The sequence below is a fragment of the Danio rerio genome, chromosome 14, assembly GCF_052040795.2.
Source record: "Danio rerio strain M-AB ecotype USA chromosome 14, GRCz13ab, whole genome shotgun sequence".
Taxonomy (NCBI): domain Eukaryota; kingdom Metazoa; phylum Chordata; class Actinopteri; order Cypriniformes; family Danionidae; genus Danio; species Danio rerio.
In genome coordinates, this window is record NC_141034.1 from 24,740,761 (window position 1) to 24,763,489 (window position 22,729).

The 22,729-nt window shown below is 33.6% G+C and overlaps 1 protein-coding gene and 1 long non-coding RNA gene across 2 annotated transcripts in view; one reads left to right on the top strand and one right to left on the bottom strand.

Moving 5' to 3' along the window:
• The window catches only part of aff2 (ALF transcription elongation factor 2), a 408,692-nt gene that overhangs the window by 321,233 nt on the left and 64,730 nt on the right, over positions 1–22,729 (top strand). The window lies entirely within an intron of this gene.
• On the bottom strand, positions 19,028–21,655 carry LOC147833942 (uncharacterized). Its single transcript, XR_015507489.1, has 3 exons — positions 20,675–21,655; positions 20,367–20,620; positions 19,028–20,294 (listed from the first exon to the last, which is right to left on the bottom strand). It is a non-coding gene; the product is annotated as an uncharacterized LOC147833942 (long non-coding RNA).

Sequence of the window (22,729 nt, forward strand, 5' to 3'; positions counted from 1 at the left end):
AAGAAATCCTTCTGCCATGGTGTCATCCTGCCTCCAGCGTGCAAAAGTAACTCCAATATTCATTCAGGATTTCAAAATGATTCAGCATTTGTTTTTCCTGCTTTCACTTTCTTTCTCTCTCGTGTGCATGTAAACGTGTGATGCACATGCAAAAGGAAGATGTACAAATGTACATTTGCTGACAGACAGTTTGGGCTACTTATCAATATTACATAAATTGTCTGCTGACAAATTTTAATTGGACGAACATTTTTTTTGTATTTGCCTTTCCCAGAATATAAAAATATATATAAATTATAGGTGGGCATAGATTAATTTTTTAGATTAATCTTGGAATTATACTAGATTAATCTAGATTAAAATGGCTCATTTGTATTCTGCCGAAGGCATTCAGAATATGTGCGCTATCCAAATAATAAGTCTTTGAGAATGGGTTTCTCAAGCCAGGTGGCGCATTAGACCAGGAGCTCATCTCCTGTTTCCAAAATGCATCACAAACTGCTTGAGAAACTGTTCTACTATGATAATTTGGGATAATTTGGGATTTATTTAGGCCTACATAAGCTTTAAACAGCAATTTTTGATCTCCTTAAAACAACTAAAGTCATAACTGAACTAAACAGAAAAGGAATTAAGACGTGAAGTATGCATATATTAGTGGCATTATTGAAGTAAACACTGCAATCAGTAAACACCATCATGTAGGACTTTGTCACCATATTTTTAGTCAAGATCCACACATGCAGCTGTCAGTAAACGACCGCACACACACACACACAGACACACATACACACACACACACACACACACACACACGTTGCAAAACGCAGAAGTTTTTTTCTTTTTTATTTGGCGTGAGTTATAAAAATTACATAACACTCTCACCAGTGCTCACTCATTATTTGCATCTAATACCTCAGTTTGTCATGGCTGAATGAATGAAATGTTCATGAGTTAAAGTGAAACTGCCGAACTGCAGTTAAAGTCAGGCATTCCGTCTGATTTGATTCAGAAGGGCACTTTTTTGTCAGACGGCTCACCGGTCAGGTGTACATCCACTCTAAAATATCAAGGTGAAAGTCATCATAGCTTGCGTAGAATAGACCCAGCTTCCAACCCAACTTTGAGAATAGATTAACGGCAATATTTTTTTTTATCGCACGATAAGAGTCTCACGTTAACGCAGCACGTTAATGCAGATAACGGCCCACCACTAATATAAATACATTTAGATCATTTATTTTAATCAGTACTATTGGAATGTGATGGCTTTCAACCAGCACAACGAACAATGTTTCTGAAGACAATCACCTACTGCACCTTTGACTGTAGGTGACTTGTAAAATGAGTCAATTTCCCTACCAAAAAAATATGTGTTTCTTTAAGAAAATATTGATTGGCTATTGACTTGCGTAAGTAATCTAATTTACCTAGTTAAGCCTTTAAATTCCACTTTAAACTGAGTAATAATAAAATGCAAAATAACCAGTAAACTGTAATTATGGCAATTGTGGCAAAGACTAATTAAATGAATTATTGTAAATTACTTATTGAAAGTATTTTGAAAGTAAAGTATAAAAATGTGTTAGACTTCTAACTTTGTCTTTAACTGTATATTACACATTTGCAATCTGTCAAGTCTGCCAGCCATACCCTTCCTTTTTTATATAGCCCCCCAGTAGATAACAAATTGCAGGAATATCCCATCTGAGCAACATTAGAGGAAACAGCTGAATTTTGGCAAACATTAGGCCTCACAAAATCACCCCAGGAAGACCTTTTTTTGTGTAGTCATCTTGTGGTTTGGAAACATTTCACCCACCTCTGCGATCATCGACACACAACCCAAGAACCAGGTGTTGCTTACCAGATGTCAGGTCAGCTGAGATTCCGACTTAATAACCCATCCATTTCAATTCAAACCAAACAAATCTCTCTGCCATAAACAAGATCCCAAGATATTTTATTTTTCTCGAGCCAAGCTGCAATGAGGCCTTTGTGAGCTGACAACTCAAGATGGTTCTCATTGAGCTCTTGAGGTTTGGTGATGTTATTGTGACGGCGAGATGCTTTGATTTAAAATTGCTTCAGGTCAAAGTCATGCTCTACTTTCAGTTTGTCTGTTTCTCGAGTGGGCAAAACCTGCATGTTTATCTTATCTTCATATCGCATGTCCGTCAAGGCTTGTGCATTTTCATTGTAATGTCATCGCTCCATCTTTCTTTCCCACACACACACACACACACACACACACACACACACACACACACACACACACACACACACATATAAGCAGACACTCTATCCTCAGTATGTCTTCTGAATCGTTCCTGTCATAGTCAGCCCAATGTGTGTTTTTATAATGTATCTCTCAGTCACTCTGTGTTTACCTCTGTGATGCCGTGGTCTAATAATTCACCTCAATCTACGTGGGACTGTCAGACCCCCTTAAAGCACACAGCTGTAACATAAATCACCCTTTCTTTCAGTCGTTTTGCTCCCTCCATGCACCCCATAAATGTGTTGAGTGAGATCTCTCTCTCTCTTTCGCACGCAGCACTTTTTCAAGAGTGAGGAGGTGCAGTTTAAGTGGCAAACTTGTGTGGATAAGGAATGAGCTGGAGTCAGCTGAGGATTTGTCTGTGGACACACTGTGGGCTGTGCAGGGACAGATGGGAAAATGTGTGAAGAGTATCTGTTCTTGAGGAGATGTCTGTGTTAAAAGCATAACAGATTACATGGAGATGAATATAGATATTGGAGTGCAAAAGGTGGGATGGATAGACAGACAGACAAACAGTTGGATGAATAAAACCCAGACAGATGGATTGATAGCAAATGGACGGATGCATAAATTGATAGATGGATAGATTGATAGCAAATGGATGAATGAATCAATGGTTAACATTTGGATGGATGGATGGATGGATGGATGGATGGATGGATGGATGGATGGATGGATGGGTGGATGGATGGATGGATGGATGGATGGATGAATTGATTGATAACATATGGATGGATAGATAGAGCATTGGTTAACAATTGGATGGGTATTTGGACAAATGGACGGATGCATCAATGGTTAACATTTGGATTGATGAATGAATGGACTAATGGATGGATGCATAAATGGATAGATGGATAGATTGATAACGTATTGGTGGATGGATGGATGGATGGATGGATGGATGGATGGATGGATGGACAAATGGACAGATGCATAAATAGAAGGATGGATTGATAATGTATGGATGGGTGGATTGACAAATAGATGGATGCATAAATAGATAGATGGATGGATCGATAACATATGGGTGGATAGATGGATTAATGGTTAACAAATGGACGGATGGATGGATGGATAGATGGATGCACAGATGCATAAATGGATGGCTTGATAACATATGGATGGATAGATGGACCAATGGTTAACATTTGGATGGATGGATGGATGAATAGATGGATGGATAGATAGAAAAATGGATGAATGCATAAACGGATAAAAGGATGAATTAATAAGGTATGGATGGATGGATGGATGGATGGATCAATGATTAACATTTGGATGGATCAATGAATGGATGGATGGATGGACAAATGGACGGATGGATAAATGGATGGATTGATAATGTATGAATGGGTGGATGGACAAATGGATGGATGCATAAATAGATACAGTAGATGGATGGATTTGGTAACATATGGATGGATAGATGAATCAATGGTTAACATTTGGAGAGATGGATGGATGGATGGATGGATGGATGGATGGATGGATGGATGGATGGATGGATGGATGGATGGATATATGGATGGAAAATTGGATGGATGTATAAATAGATGCATCGATTGATAACGTATGGATTGATACATGGATCAATGGTTACCCTTTAGATGGATCAATGGATGGATGGATGGACGGATGGATGGAAACAAACAAATGAATGCATCAACGGATAACAGATGGACGGAATGATACATGGATAGATTGACGAATTAACAGATAGACTGGCAAATATAACCGAAAGATGGGCAGATAAATAACAATAGAACAATAGATGGATGAACAGATAGCAGGCAGATGGTTGGGTAAAGAGTCCAGAGGATGGATGAATGGGAAAATAGATAACAGGACAAAAAAACAAAATGGATACACATGAATTAACATGGATTAGGATGGATGGATGGATGGATGGATGGATGGATGGATAGATGGATGGATGGAGATCCATCAGACGGATTGATGGATGAACAGATGGCAGACAGATGGATGGTTAGAGGGTTCGAGAGATGGATGAATGGGAAAACAGATAAAAAGAAAAGCAGACAAATGGATGGCAAAATGGATACACATGGACAAAGATGGATGGATGGATGGATGGATGGATAACAGAAGAAGACAGACAGACAGTCATAGAATTTTTGGGTAAATTTAGTGTTGTTAAATTGAAGGCATGTTTGTTTCACTAGTATATATCCGTTCTTTGAAGCAAGTGCACGCAGCATACTTGACGGTGATGTCACAAAAGCTGATTTATGCCTGTACTGATGGCAACAAATGAACATGACTCAGAGGCTTCAGAACTACCAAACGTCTCTTTCCTCTCGCTCTTTCTGTTTATTCACACATCAAAAGAGCACCTGTTAATGAGCCACGAATATATATGACAGCCAGTGCTGCTAATGGCCAGACAGCAGTTTAAGTCAAAACTGCACATCAGCTCACACTGTTCTAGCAATGGAGAATCTGCTTTTGGTTTTTGTGAACAAACCGATCAGCTGAATGTTGCTGCAGGAAAAACTCTCAGAAACAAGCACTTTTTTTTTTTTTTTTGGGCTGAACTACATATCAGAATGCTTTTAAGAGCAGTGTTTATAAAAAGGCACAGCAGTAGATGCTGGAAACAATCAAACATCGTTAGCTGGAAAAGGATGTAATGGGGTTATTTCTGTGCAGAAGGATGTGTCTTTGTTTGAGCAGAGAAGTTTTTGGAAAAGACGCCCTATTTATCAATAGAGCGAGGTGCAGTTTCATGTCTGTCATCTATCAAATATGTATTTCACACACTGACTGGGTGTTGTCATCATAGTCATAGAGCTGTGCTGCTGTTGACACACTTGGTCCGGCTGACAGACAAATGATGCTTTTAAAGAGGAGCTCGGGCCAGTTTATTTGTGTGACCCACATTTGACTCTGCTTTCACCATTATTCTGGCTGTTTATGTTCAAATGCACACTGCTTCTTTCTCTTTCTGAATCTTTTTTTTCCTCCAGAGCTGACAATACAGCTCTGAATTGGATTGAGTCACTTCAATCAATTGATCTTTTTTCCCCTCTGCTTGTAAATATCTCTTGATTTTACACAGGCTCATTGAAAAAAAAAAAGTCTTTTAATCAACATTTTTGCAAAACCCTAAAGATTCAGTCTGGTTCTGGAATTTGATTGGCTAATAGCCTTGCGATATTCCCATATTAACAGCACTCATACAGCCTCTTTACTCTTGTGTATTACTTCAAGTAACAACAGACAACAGATGAATAAATAAACTGACTACAGTTTGACAAATATTGCAGCTTTATACAACATAATGTACTTTTGAGGTTTTTCAGATGAGAAGTTGTTTAGATTATGCAGTTTATTCAAAAGGATAGTGCCTATTTTAAATATTTATAATTTTGGAGATGAGTGAAATTCTAAGTAGATCTCTCTCTCTCTCTCTCTCTCTCTCTCTCTCTCTCTCTCTCTCTCTCGTATGTTGAAGAGCTGTATTTATATCATAGGAATTGTAGTGAGTGTGTGATGGGACTTAAATATCAGGAATGTATGTATTTTGTTTTGGCAACTCTTTGTATAACCATTTTGGTTGGCCATCTGTTTGCTTCTAATACATCTCCTGTTTTCATCACTACAGACTCGTTCAGTAAAACCTTACTCGTTCAGTATTTCCTTATAGCAAACAGAACCGGAACCGGAGTGATTGCACTGCTTTGGCTTTTTCAGGGTTAATTATTGCGGCATCCCGATTGCAACAGAGAATTACTGGGAAATCTCTGTAGACTGATGACATTTCATGCTGTTCAGCCATATAATCTTAAATTGTCAGCAAAATCACCTGTTTTGTGATCACTTCAGACATTACACAAGAGAATCATTGTACAGTTTTTCTCAGTCGCTTTGGTGCATTTCTCACAACACTAGTGCATTTCTGCACAACAGATAATGCATTTCTTAAAACAATTAGTACAAACTGCAAAACCTAGCTGATAACCTGCAAAAGCGCGTCACATGCTCAAAATGGATAGTTTATTCCTCAAAAGCAAGCATCCATGTCCATCAAAGTGTCAGTGTCATCAAAATGAAAAGTCCTGACACCATTGTTTATGAACAAGATAGTCAAATGGCTTTGTCATGTTTTTATATGAAAGTTTACTCTGTAAATTTTTTCAATGCCAAAAAGTCACTTCCTGAAAATGCACAAGACAGTACTCTGTACTATTTGCACAGCCATTTGAAAACTACAGTAAAGTTAGACATCACTGTGTATCATTTAGTGAGGTGTCTGAGTACAAGACACTGAATATGTATGTTTCACATGTTTACTGCATTTGCTCTTTACAATTCTAATTTATTCACAGCATTGTGCAAAAGAATACAGTAAAATCACCCTTATTTACATCAAACATAAACTTTCTTTGGGTAGAGCTGTGCATAACTGTAGACAATATTGCAGTAGATATTGGAACTGAACCTACAACAAACACAGGTCTGTAAATCATTCATATAATTGTTCAATTTTGAAGAAATTTTCAGGAAAATAAAGATTTTCATTTTTTTATAAACATTGCTAGACAGATTTTGAAAACTAGTTCAACATTTTTGTATGTCATGACTTAAGTAATGAAATGAGGACTATTAATTGTATATGAAATGACTATTCAGCATTTACAAGTTTAGTTAATTTTGACTGACATGTAATAAGCAAATGATAATGTTATGAACAGCAGAGAGTTGTATGAAAGCAATTGATGCCTGTCCAAAAGCATTTGCACTGTGTTGGAAGGAATGAGAAACTGCTACTATAATGTGCACAACTGACTAATTGTTTTGAGAAATGCATCAACTACTGTGCAAATGTAAATAGTGTTGTGAGAAATGCACCAAAGCCACTGAGAAAAACTGTAATACAGCTCCTAAGAGATGTGTGTGAAGTAGCAATGGTTTCTTTTGTTCTGACGTCAGCTGAAGATGAATGAATGGTGGAAGAATGTAGTTTCTTATATAAAATAATTTTTAGACTCTGTGTTTGATTTTCTTTTTTATACACACTATTATGCCGTCCAACTGTTGTATAAACGCAATATCACACTCTGGTGGGGCAATATCCGATACACAGCCATATCGCACTGCTACTCGTGCAATATTGCTTATATATATGCTTAACTAAGACGCATAAAGAAAAACGATATTCTAGTGAGCCTGTTTGTAGCATATTATATTATAGCATATCATTTTATAGTTCACCAAAACAATTTTCACAAAAACAGTTTCTCGTCAAGGCTGCATTTCATAATTTTATTCAGTTTAACTTGATGCACTAAAAATAAATAAAAAACTAAATTAAACATAAATTAAAAGTATACAGACTTATAAAAACTTTAATTTTATTTATATCTAGTATTTGTGTTATAAAAAACAATATACCTTTATATTGATTAACTATATACATTTAAAGACATTATTATTTAATATTGTGTTAACAGTTGTGTTGATAATTATGTTAGAATTATGTTTAATGACATTTTACAGTATTACATTTACAGTATTATACAGTATTAATTTTTAATATTTTTATTGGAGAATTTAATTTATTTTAGTTTGATTTAGTTGAGGCTTGAATAATGAAATTGTATATAAAAAATAAATTACAATAGCTAAACTAATATTTTGTCTTGTAACTGAATGTAAAATAATAAAAAAAATAATAGTGTATAAGTTAATAATCTATTAGCATTTAGATGTTAAAAGCTTTACATGTATAAATAGTGAAATGGAGTGTTGTTAATATCATAAATGGTACTTCTGCTTTTCCAGAGCTGCTTCTGCTTGATTTAATTTTCTTTTTTCGAAAACCAGAAGGCAACTAGCTTTTGTTTAATGGAAAAAAAAATATATACAAAAAACAAAGATCTTGATCCAGATGAAGGTAGTACATCTTTGCAAAATGCTTTGGTTACAATATCCAATGATTACACTCTTCAGAAGAGTCAACTTTTTTAATTGAGGTTTTACAAAAAATGCTTGCAAACTTGCTTTTGTGTGTGTCTTTGTGTGTGATTATATATATATATATATATATATATATATATATATATATATATATATATATATATATATATATATATATATATATATATAACAGAAATAGAAGCAACTTATTGTAATAAAATCAAGGAAACATTACTATACTCCTGGCTAATGTAAAATAAGCGTAGTGGATGAAGATTTCAATGTCGCCCACTCTGTTCTGCTGATATTCTGTATGTCAGCATTTGCATTTGTTGTGGGCGAGAGCTCTTTATGAGTTAACGCCCGGCACTCGCCTGTGTTTATGCTTCTCCATCTGTCTTTGACAAATAACTTCATGTGCCAACGGCTCAGCTCGAGCACACAGGCTTTTGTAAATACTTAATAGTGACGAGCTTGTCAATATCCAGCAGGTTTGACTGGGATTCCCTAAGCTGCCCCTCTGGGCGCTCGTTTCTCCCATAATCCTCCTCTCAGCTCTTCAGTTGTCAATCAAGCGCTGCACATGAGAAGTATGAGGCAGCTAAAGATGCACAAGCAAGCTTTGATTATGTAGGCAAAGGAACACAGTAGAAATCCTGCAGCTGACAAAACCAAAGAGCCTTCAGTTGCTGAGTTGTGTATTCACTAAGAGACGTGATGCATGATTTTATACATTCTGAGGAATTCCACTGTTTTCTAAAAACATTTGTTTTTCCTATGGAAAAAAGTTTGCTGTTTTGTATATTTAAGATTAATAATAATTTTCCAAAATAATATTGCCGCTTTTATGGTATTTGGTATATATAGACATCAACAATTATACAAAAAATTATAATGTATAATTATATAAATTAAAATGTGGTTATTTAAATTGATCCGTCTACCATGTCAAAATTTAAGAAAAAAAATCATGTTAATACTTAAACAAGGATTAAAACATTGTAAAATAAAAACATTAAAAAAGCATTAAAAATATTTAATGCAAATACACTTGAAAGAAAAGCATAGGCTCATCATGAACACGTACCCCTGTCTACATTTCAGGAGAGCACAAATTATGTAGCCAGAGGTACATATCGGGTACACATAGAGGCTTAATTTCATCTTGTTAGCCCAGTAGCTTGCCATGAATTCTGATGAACTTGGAACATGAAGCTGAATTGACCACAATGACAGGGTTCGAGTCTGGCAAAGTGCGGCTCCACAAACCAGGTTAAACAAAAGAAAAAAACATTTTAAAAATAAAGAAACAAGACCCTAAAAATGTAGAGTAATAACACAACCGTGTCTCGTTTTCTTTTTTTTAATTGCTTATAAAAACACAATAGGTTGGGTTTAGGGAAGGGGTGGCTTGATCAGTCAATCAATAGCCATCTGTTAACTAACTAGGAAACATTTTGTAAAAACTGCTACAATATATTTTCAAATAACTAAATGAATACTTCTACTTTTATTAGATTTTTTTCAGAATTCTTTCTCCAGAAGATTCACCAGTTAAATCATTACAACAGCTCATTAGCAATTGAAATAAATCTGCCTGTATTAGCGCTTCAGGTTGACCGCAAACTCCATTTGGACAGTGTCCAGATGCTAGTAGGCGAAACAGGTAGTGTTTGCACTGAATCGTTGCTCCGACACAAAAACGTCTGTGATGGTAATTGAGCTTCATTAGCGATTAGCGGCTGTGGCTCAGGTGCCCAGGTCAGGGTAGCGCAGGTTAGCGCTAATGTGCAGCGGCACTGTAATAACTGGCATGTTACAGCCTTGTCAGACGTTAGCGGTGGGTCTCCCTGTGGGCGGTCATACAGAGAGGCTGTTTTCGTAGCTGCAGAGACAGTCAACAGCACACACATACTATCAGATTAATTGGAGATGAGACTATTATCCAGCTTGAATACATTAGAACTTCTGTGTGTAGAGCATTAAACTGGTCTTGTCGTGTTGTTGCGTGCTGTGGGTGTTTTGATGAAGCAAAGATGCTTTATGCGTCCACCTCAGTGGTATTGATTCTTTCTAATGCTCAGTTGTAGATAAATACAGGCACTGAATGACAAATATTTACAATATAATACAATATAATATATTTAAAAGTGTAATCCACTTCTTTCTTCACTCTATCTGAGTGTATCCAGTTTAGTTGTTTATTTTATTACAAAAATATTAGCAAAATATAATCAAGTAAAAACGCGCCCACCAAAATGCACTTTAATAATAGTCTATACCAAAATATTATGTCAGGCATATTTCCATCATGCACCCTAAGCTAAGATATTTAAAAGACTCATATAATTAATTTTTAATCTTTACACTTTGCACTGTCCTTCAAGCCACAAGGTTTCACCCATTTGTCAGCCAGAGAGTTTTACTGATTTAAATATATGAGAAAATTTTGTATTACGTATTAGATCACTTATTGTATTTTAAGTATATGTTAGATTAAATATGTAGTTCAATTTTTATATCTATTAAACTTCATGACAATGGAATATTACTAGCTTGGGAATTTGATTAGATGCAGACAGTAAAATAAAGTGTGTAAAGTAGTATTTTTTGCAAGTAAACAGTGTATAAAGGTACAAAGCTACAGGAAATCAAAAGCTCCAAAATCAATTATCTGCCAATAAAACATAAAAAAAAAAGTTGTGCATGTCATTTTGAGAGATTATTATTATGATTATAATTATACTTATTATTATTAACAGGTCCCATCACATGGTTTCAGGCTCGATCAGAATCTGATGAAAAAAAAAAAAATTATTATTATTATTATTATTATTATTATTATTATTATTATTAATATTATTAGACCCCCTTTGAATTTTTTTTTCTTTTTTAAATATTTACCAAATGTTGTTTAACAGAGCAAGTATCACAGTATGTCTGATAATATTTTCTTCTGGAAAAAGTTTTTATTTGTTTTATTTTGTCTATAATAGATTTTTTTTTCAATAAACATTTTAAGGTAAAAATTATTAGCCACTTAAAGCAAAAATGTTTCGATAGTCTTCAGAACAAACCATCATTATACAATAACTTGCCTAATAACCCTAACCTGCCTGGTTAACCTAATTAACCTAATTAGGCTTTTAAATGTCACTTTAAGCTGTATAGAAATGTGTTGAACAAATCTGCTCTTTGTCAAACAGAAATTGGGGGGAAAATCTGATCGGACATCCCTAATTATTATTATTATTATTATTATTATTATTATTATTAGTAGTAGTAGTAGTAGTAGTAGTAGTAGTATCAGTAATAGCATTGGTATTTTAAGTGACATATCACACATAATTTAAATTTTTTAATAATATAATATAATATAATATAATATAATATAATATAATATAATATAATATAACATAATATAATATAATTTACATTTTTCACAAAATTAAAAAGCTTTTACTGTATTCTACTTACTGCAAATAAATGCAGATTCAGAGAGTAATTTTTAATTATTTAAATTTTTTTAAGAAGAACTGCCAAGAACTGGGCCAAGAACTGATATATATATATATTGACCTCTCCAAAAAACAAAGACAGAAACACATATTTATAAAGTACAAACTGTCCTTTGAAAAGCAATACCAAAAGTATTGAGTCTGACAGACAACTTTTTCCAGCCTGTCCACACATGAGCCCAATAAAAAAGGTTTAAGAGCACTAAACAATCAAGAGACGACAACTTGAAAGGACATTTCTCTGGCCACTGTATAATTTACTCTGGAGTCCATCCATTAGTCCATCAAGCTGAAAACAAAAGACCAGCGGAGAAGATGACAAATTCATTGGCACTCGATCGCATTTACACCGAAGCCGAAGTCATAATCATAGAAGAAATGTTTGCTAATAGGCTGCGAGGCTGTCAGTTTAAATTAAGGTGAATTAAATTCGTTTCTTCTGCTGGGTTCTTGGGTCTTTACGGCACACAGCTAAGAGGATGACTTGGGCATCAGAGCAACTACAGCTTTAGGCTACATTGCAAACCTCTCTCTGTCACACACAGATTTCTCAGCTGGAGTGTGTACGTGTACGTGTACGTGTGCGTGTTTGTGTGTGTGTGTGTGTGTGTGTGTGTGTGTGTGTTATGCTGGCTGGTCTTCTGTTGAGGTAATTAGACTCTCTGTATGCCTCCAGTCTGCTCTCTCTCTCTCTCTCTCTCTCTCTCTCTCTCTCTCTCTCTCTCTCTCTCTCTCTCTCTCTCGAAGCTTCACACACTCCAGATTTTCAGCTCATTTATTGATGTGTTTTTCAGCATGGATCTACTCTCCCCTTCAATTTATGTTTCTCCTGCCACTGTCAAAACACACTCTCCTTTCCAGGCCTTACACCCATCAAGTTTCTTTGAATGAATATTTCATTAACTGATCCCGCTTTTTATCTTTTTTTTTTACCCAACACTATCTCCAAGCGGAAGATGGATTAATGTCGCTTTGTGTGGTTTGGACTCGCATGTGTTGTCTTATAGGCACTGAGCCTTTGAGAAATTAGCGTGTTTTGGTTGATTTGGAAAGTCTGTGTTCACAACCATGTGCTAGCAATAAACCAACAGCAAGAGGGTTAGCAGATGTAGAAACATATTAGTTTTTTTTTTTTTTTTCAATGGCAGATTATAAATATCACAAAGAGCTCCTATTAAATATAGAGAATGTAATATGACCATCAGTATACCAATAAAGTCCCTTTTTTATGGTACTTTTAATGTTCAGAATTGGTTTATATGTTTTAAGAGACAATACTTAACACAGGCTTATTGGAAACATGTGCTTCTCCTTACATTACTGTGAAATCGCAAAACAAATTTACTTACAGTAAACATACATTGGACTGTATATTCTGAGTAAAATGAATGTGATTAGACGGAAAGGCATCAACAAATTTAGTTCCTTTTTACATTAATGGTATTTACTGGAACATTATCTACAAATAAAAGACAATTTTATGCAGTTCTTTGCACAACACCAAAATAAATACTACAAAACAACTTTTCAGTGTTTATAACTTTTACCTCAGTTATCTCCATGTTCACCTCATTTGTGAAGCAGAGCACTCAGTTTCAGGCCTGACGAAGCTTGGATACACAGAAGAGCTAAAAACAATGTAAAATCAAAGTAAAGCTATGTAAATTTTACTTATGTTTGCTTTTGAAAGGTTTTGGTTGGGTTTAGGGAAGGGTTTAGTACAGTGGTTTCCAGTGTTGGGTAAGTAACGTAAGTAACGGATTGATTACAAATTACTGATTACTCCTAGAAAATTGTAATCTGATTATGTTATTAATTACTTAATGTAAAAAGTTATCAGATTACTAATTACTTTACTTTAAAGTTACTTTTAAAACATATAAAATATACACATAAAATACAAAACATTCTATTAATTTAATATTCAAAGCAGCTTGACATTATCAAAAGAGTTTGCATAAAACTTAACCATTAACTATTGACATCCATAATGAAAAAGCACTGTTAGTGTTTGTTTGAGGCTATTAGTCTACAAAAATGTGTATATTCCTTACAAAGTATGAAGCTGATCATCAGTTATTGTCACTTGACTTGTGGTTTTCAATTTCACGGCATTATTTTTGTTTTTACGCTCAATGAAATTAAGTAATGTCTGTATTTCCGCTTAAAGAAGCAACCACTTTCAACAGCAGCCATTTCAGCTTGCATTCTCCAGGAATTTAAAAGTACATGCATATTAACTTGATGGATAAAAGTTGATTTAAAATAAGTATTTTTTTTCTTTTAAAAACTATAATTGTAATGTAAGTAACACAATTATATTGACTGTAGTAACTGTAATCAAATTACACAAATTTAAAATGTAATTTGTTACATTACTGCGTTCCTCAAAAATGTAATTAGAATACAGTAACGCGCTACTGTGGAACGCGTACACCCAACTCTGGTGGTTTGCTAGGTGATTTGTATGACAAGGGAGCGTAAGAATGTACCCCGAGTAACATTGTAACATTTTTTAGAATGACATAAATCTAGAAAACTAGACAGCACCTTCTGCTGGATTTGTTATCTGAAATATGCAACGAAAAGTCAATGCAATTTGTAACTTTTTGATTTAGTGGCTAATTGTTCTTAAATTTTACCATCTCATTTGGATATTTTAGTCCAATTTGTTCATCCCTCAATGAGGGTTATGTGTAGGAGTAGGGTTTCGGGGATCAATGCTCTTTTAAAAATTGTTTTCATACAAATTTAATTGTGTAAAATCGTTTGAATTAGCCATTTTTCTGAAAATACATAAAATAGTCACTATGGAATACTATAAATAATATAAAGTCACTGGTTATAGGTTTTCAGTTTTTTTCTAAATATGTAATTTTTTGTTTGATAGAAAGTCAAGCAGGTTTAAAACAAGTTACTGCAGAGTAAATGATGACAGATTTTTCACTATACCATTTGAAAATAATTTACCTGTACATATACAAGTTATTTTTTACATTTATTTAATTATTTTACTCTGAGGTAAAAACTTCTTCATAAACTACTTCACAACTAGCACTACAGGGGATGTAACAAGAGAAGTGTGAAGCATTTGGCAGTTTACAAATTGAGCTGTAACTTGTCTAAATGAACAGATAAACTACTGGTTAGGTTATATAGATGTACAGTATTTCCTGTAAGCAGAGTTTGCTCCATTTACAGTCCACGCTCTCTTTTTGGCATGAATGCCTGCTACATGCAAAGGTTACTAGGTTTAACCAACATTATGTGGTCATGTCAGTGAATTTGAAAGATTGAATATAACTTCAGAGGCAAGGTCAGGAAGCCATTCAATCATACAATCACATGCCAGCAAGTATAGAGTTTAAGGCTTACGACTATAATTTGGAAATGCTATATTTCAATGTTTATATCTTGACTCTGCTTACTTTAATTGAAATCGCTCTATATTCACTTTTTTGAAGGACAAGTCAAAATGATTTTGTGTAGTATGCCAAAAAAACTTAACTTGAAACATTTCTTTAAAACACCACGTGGATTTTAGCATGCTTGTTTTTTTCTCCCCCCTGTAAATCACCACAAACAGGCTCTAATTAGTTATTGTCATTGGAAGAATGTCAATGTAAACAGTTCAGTTCAGTTTTTCATACAGCAGGGCGTATCATTGATTTTTGAGTGAGGTGAAGCTTCAATTAGCCTCTGATGGTGTATATAAAAGCCAGCAGAGCGCTAACATTAGCATTGAGAGAGGACATATCTCTGCTTCTGTGCCAGAGGTCTTTTATAAGGCTGAATATAGAGAGCCCATGAGCAACAATGTGCAAATTGCTGCTTCATTAGATTTCCAGCAGCACTTAGAATGAGCGTGTCAGCATTTGAGGCTCTGCTGGTCCCAGCTGAGCAATGCAGCCGTGTACGTGTGTGTGTGTGTGTGTGTCTGTGTGTGTGCGTGCGTGCGTGCGTGCATGTGTGTGTGTGTATGCATGCGTTTGGCAGCTAGTGGGTGGCTCAGCATTTGTATCCAGCTGAATAGTGCAGGGTAAGAGGGCACTCTGGTGCCTGAAGAGAGAACACACTAGATCACACCTAAACAACACTGCAATACTACATAAACATGGAAAAGACAGTGCAGCACTTTGCCAAGTAACCAAAGGCAATGATATTCATGGTGGACGTGCTGTGTTTATCTCAACATTCTCTGAAGGCAGTTTATGTAAGGCGTTATGGAAAGTATCTAAACCTCTGAGCTTTATTCTTATTAAACAGTTATATTAATGTTAAGCAGTTGGATCCTTACACTTTAACAGTATAATGCACGGTGGTACTGTAATTATGGGAGTTATGTGGGAGTTGTTTATGAAACTACATTACAAAAGAGATTATGTAGTGACCTTATGAATAGCTTTAGAATGTTTTATGAATGGTGATAATCAACTCTTTCATGTGCTTATTTGTACTGAATGTAACCTTGTAGCATAATTGAAATCTAAAGTGTAAACGTATATTTATAAAAGCTGAGTTGAAAGTACAATTAATATATAGTAGAGGCAAACAGTAAATAAATAAATAAAGTCAGCTGGGGTACATACACACATATATAATAATAATATATAAAAGATATTTAAAATATTATATTATATTATATTATATTATATTATATTATATTATATTTTGTTATATTATATTATATTATATTATATTATATTATATTATATTATATTATATTATATTATATTATATTATATTATATTAAAGATATATAAAATATTATATATATCGTCACTTCGGAATTTTATGGTTCTATTTACGTACTGAAAGGTTTTGTGATATTTGAGCTTTAAAGTTTTGCATACCATATAGCAAGCAGTATGTGTGTAACATTTGCTTTTTTAAATAAAGAGTCTTAAAACCTAAAATGTAAACAACTTATAAAAAAACATCCCATAATGTAAAGAAGTTTCATTTATTATGTCAATAACTTAACTTTGACAAAAAAGAACTTTCTAATTATATATAATATATTATATTATATGTATTTAAATTATATTGTTTTATTATTAATATATATATATATATATATATATATATATATATATATATATATATATATATACACATTATATTAATATATATACATTATATATACATATATATATATATATATATATATATATATATATATATATATATATATATATATATATACATTATATCATATATATATATATATATATATATATATATATATATATATATATATATATATATATATATATATATATATATATATATATATATATATATATATATATATATATATAGGGCCCCCCTGTTTAATTTTTTCCCCAATTTTTGTTTGACGGAGAGCAGATTTTTAACACATTTCTAAACATAATTGTTTTAAAAACTCATTTCTAATAACTGATATATTTTATCTTTGCCATGATGACAGTAGATAATATTTTACTAGATATTTTCCAAGACTCTTCTATACAGCTTAAAGTGACATTTAAAGGCTAAAGGCTAGGTTAATTAGGTTAAATAGGCAGGCTAGCGTAATTAGGCAAGTTATTGTATAATAATGGTTTGCTCTGTAGACTATCAAAACAAATTTGCTTAAAGGGGCTAATAATTTTGACCCTAAAATGGCTTTCAAAAAATTAAAAAACTGCTTTTACTCTAGCCGAAAAAAAAAAAAAAGACATTCTCCAGAAGAAAGAAAATATATATTATCAAACATACTGTAAAAATCTCCTTGCTTTGTTAAACATCATTTGGGGAATGTTTAAACAAGAAAAAAAATTAAAAGGGGGCTAATAGTTCTAACTTTATATATATTAGGGGTGTAACGATTTATCGTTGTACGATTTATTGCGATGCAAAAATGTCACAATATGCATCGTGGCGTTATGACGATTTGACTACGATATGACGTCTGTTTTCTCTTATTAGTTGAGCTGTTTGCACGTGAGCTACGTTCCACCTGCTGTCGCACGTGAGTTCAGATTGCAGCAGCAGTAATGTTTGCAGACCACGTGACTGGAGTTGAAATAGAGGATGGCCCATCCTCTCAAAATCAGACGTCTGGCAACATTTCGGTTGTACAGTCATTGTTTTAGACTCGTCCGCTTTTTGAAACACGCATACTGGGTCAAACATAGCCTACGTTTTAAAGTCTTCACAGTGATTTACATACTTTGCACAGCGACATGGATACCTCCTAATGGTGTTGAAAAAGTCACATACTGTGTTTATAAGGTACAATTCACCCTAAAATATCATTCTGTTTTCATATAATGATGTATTGGCGGCCGCAAAATCACACATGACGTGAGCTGACCGTGAGCTGATACTACAGAGGGCGGACTATGATAGACGCGCGCACGTCTGCTTCGATGAACAGAACCTGCAGGTTGTGACTAACAGGTAATAAAGTAGTAGACAACATTCCGTTTGTGGAACAGAGTGATCGTTCAGGAGCCGCGTGGGAAGTATGAACAGCACTTAGCAATGGAAATGAAACCAAAAACGTGCAGATTATTTAAACAATCATATCGCATTTTAGAGTTATGATTACGACGAACATTAACCCTTTTGAGTACAGAGGTACATAAAAATGCACTTCAACATGATACACTTGATACCGAGATCAGCGACGCCGAAGAAATAGTAAACCTGCCTAAACTGCTGAAAAGAGCCATGACTGTCCTGTGTAATGAAAAGACGGCCACCCTGTCACTCATCATGCCCAGCATGAAGACAGCCATCCATAAAAACCTCTCAGACAGAAACACATAAGTTCAGGATTATCTTATAGAACTGCTGATTACCTGGAATTTTCTTTTTTTTTTTTTTTGCACACACAAAAAACGCAAGTGACCAAGCAAAGCCTTAAGCTCTTACTGTTAAATTCAATTGAATAGAAAGTTATTTTTTTGCACCTTTACTTAAAATGTTTCTTAATTTTGTCTCTGTCATTTCAATAATATTTTATAATAAGTTTTTTAATTGTTTTATTTTCCAGAGACAGGCCTGTTTAATTTATTTTCTTACAGAAGGTTCAGTTTAACAAGTTGAAACAAAAGACATACATAAAAAATAGTTTACTAGGTAATTAATTTTTTTTTAAATAAAATTTGCATTTCAGTTTAATTTTCAATTTTTATTCCAAATATTGTGATACATATGGAATCGTGAACATTATATCGTGATACACATTGTATCGTGAGCTGAGGGTATTGTTACAGCCCTAATATATATATATATATATATATATATATATATGATATGTGGATAAAATCCTTAGGATTCAAAACTCACTACATACAGCTTTTTTAACAAGCTGAGATACTACATTTTTGAAGAGTACATTTGATTTTGGCAATTATTGGTTGCTTGGCTAGTGATACCATATTATTTTTTATTAAAGTGTATTATTTTTTGTTATTAATTACTTAGTATCGGCATTAGTCATTGGAAACCACAAATGATCTGTAATTCTCAGTGTCATCACAGCAAACTTTTAATGTTATCAAAGATAATGTGGTTGCCTTTTTTCTCTCTCTCTCTTTCACACATGAACCTACACATTGTGTTTGCATGTGCCCTGAACAGTTAAACCACACAAATGCACCATCAAGAAAAAATCTGCTCTATTTCCAATAACAAATTTGTGTAATTAGAGGAATATTATTACACCTTTTTCTTAATGGCTCCTTTAATCTCTCTTGGCCAGAGTTCCTTTTCTCAATAGTGCGGGGCCTTCACATATTAATCACAGTCAACCAGTGCTTAATGTGTGCTGCATTGTTTGCATCTTAATTCATTTATGCTTTTTCATTCAGCTGTAATCTATTAACAGCCTGCATCTCTATTCTTTCTCCCTCTTTCACTCTGCATCTCATTCAATTCTCCACTTCTTTGTTAATTGCGTTCAGGCACGGTGTGAATTCAGGTTTGAGGGTGTGTGTTGGGAATATATAGATGGGGAAAAGCACATTCAGAAATCCCTCCACAAATTAATAACTTGTTTACTATGTCAACAATGCCATTTTGTCTCTCAGAGGCAACATCAAGCTCCAGTGATGTGAATCTAATTGTGGGAATATCAGGTGACTTCACTTAATAATGTCCTATAGAGTCATCCATCTTAAAAGTTGCTTCCAAAACAGTCAGATTGCACATGCAAACATATTGTGTTTAAGATGTGAAACTATACAGGACTGCTGTCATTTAACTAGCAAGCACATTTGAAGCTACTTTAACATTAGCACCTTTCCGTTTTTAAATGTTCAACTTTTGGTTAGTTGCCAATGTCACTGCTGGGTTTCTTGATAATGATGTAAAAGACTATATTCATGCAGTTCTTTGCACAACCTTAAATAAATACTACAAAATAACCTTTCATTGTTTATGATTGGTAATTGAATATGTTTACATCACCTTTTATCTCCATATTCACCTCATTTGTGATGCAGAGCGCTCAGGTTCAGGTCTGGTGAAGCATGGCTATACAAAAGAGATAAAAACAATGTAAAATCAAGGTAAAACTGTGTGCTCTTTTCTCTTATGTTTGCTTTTAAAATGGTTTGGATAAAAACAATGTAAAATCAAGGTAAAACTGTGTGTTCTTTTCTCTAATGTTTGCTTTTGAAATGGTTTGGTTGGGTTTAGGGAAGGGTTTAGGACTCTTCGCTTGGCGGTCTGTATGACAAGCCTTGCCTTCTCATGGATGTGTACAAGAAGGATGTGTATCTGATATGTACAACAGAATGTACCCTAAGCATACCTGTTAACACTGGGATGTAAAAATATGGGATACGCACTCCGCTTCCCCCCAAAAAAACAAGAAGATCTATTAAAATATGACCCCAAACTTTCCAATCTGTTCATTCAGAGCAGTTTAATTGTATGCAAGCCTATTTGAAACCATTATAAATATGGGGAGGAAATTAGCTTCAGATGATATAATACACAACAAGCATTAGAACATGTTGAAAACAGAATAACTAATATATCAATGGCCTATACAAATCTTGTTAACTTTTTGTTATTTTTTAAATATTGAATAAAGTTACTAAAGTTATTTAGTGAAACACAGTGATTCTCTCATTTTGATCCACTATTTTGTTTGATAACAGAGCTGTCACTTTAAGAATTCACAGATCTATAATCAAAGCATTTGATTACTTTTTTAACTGTTTGTGCTCAATCAAGACAAAACTATTTGTGTCTAAAATAAAACACTCCAGGATGAACATTTTTACATATTATTAAGCACAGTTGTCTGTTTAAAATCACACCTAAATCAAAAAGTTTCTTTTTTTGCTTCTCTTAAAATCATGTGTGCAGAAGCCAATCTGAGAACAGTGACTTTATATGGAGCGCGTCTGTCAATCAGCACCAATAAGGCTTATTTATAGTAGCTATATAAAGCGAAAGCATAATTCTCTTATAAACCTCTTGCAATTATATTACATTTGAGATTGGCTCTTTGATGCTACTTTCACTTTTCATAGCAGTATTTAAAATAAGGGAGAAATACAGAAAAATACTTAAACGGAATGATAACCGTAACCCTAACATTTTTTTTAGGATCACAAATATCTAGACAGTGCCCTCTAGTGGATTTGTTATTTGAAACATGCAATGAAATCTCCAAGCAATTCGTAACTTATTCATTTAGTGGCTAATTTGTATTCATTTGTACGAGTCAATCGAATATTTTAGTACAAGTTGCTTGTCTCTTAAAGAGGGTTAGGTTTACATAATAAATTAAATTGTATGAATTCATACAAATTAGCCACTTTTCTGACAATACATAAAACAGTTATTATAGAATACTTTAAATAGTATAGAAGTCAAAGGTTACAGGTATCCAGCTTTCTTTAAAATATATTATTTTGTGTTCAACAAAAAGAAGAAAGTCAAAAAGGATTGAAACAAGTTAATGAGAACTAAATGATGACAGAATGTTTATTTTTGTGTGAACTATCCCATTTATAATTAAGTAATAAACTTAATATATTATACTGAGGTGAAAACTTCTTCATAAAACACAACTCAGAGGATGTAGAGGGCTGGACTTCTTGATAATGATGTATTTTAGCTTTTAAAGGTTTAGTTCAGACAATATTGAAAAGTATGCTATTGATTTCTCACCCTCAAACCAAACACAGTCATAATATTGTGATTTCAGTGATAAAACTAATCATATGAATCTCCAAGAACACTTTTGTACACCAATATACTCTAAACCAGAGATGGCCAAACTTGGGCCTGCGGGCCAAAGTTGGCCCATGGTAACCTTTGAATTGGCCCGCCATCCCATCTGAGAATGGTTCAGAGATTTAATGTAATTTAAAATTTAATGTAACCTTTTATTTATTTATTTATTTATTTATTTATTTATTTATTTATTTATTTATTTATTTATTTATTGTTGCATTGTTAAGCTAAAAAAGCCTTCTGAAATTAAATGTTTCAATATAAATGGTGTGAAATAATCAGATTTAGTATAAAATATATAATAAAATATATACATACGACACATAGAGGACAATGCAGAGACTTTGTTGAGTGAATCAAGGCCAAAGTAGCTTCTGCTTGACTAGTGTATTTAGTGTTGAACTCCACTGTGTTATAAATGTGATTTTTTTTTTTATTGCAATAAGTTATAATTAATAAAAGGCTATACTGTATTAGCTAATATGGATTAAAGTAATGTTTTCTATTTATTTTTGATATTATGAAAGGAACTAGGCAATTACCCATGGCAACTTTAATGTAAAATAGTTATATATTATATATATTATAAATAGTGGTATATTTATCTTTGGCCCACCGCTATCAATGATATTTGGTTTTTGGTCCTATATACGAAAAAGTTTGGGCACTCCTGCTCTAAACACACGTTCATTGCATTCATTTTTAATAGGAGCCAGCAGAGTTGAAATCAGATTAATGGTAATGAGCTTTGGCGCTG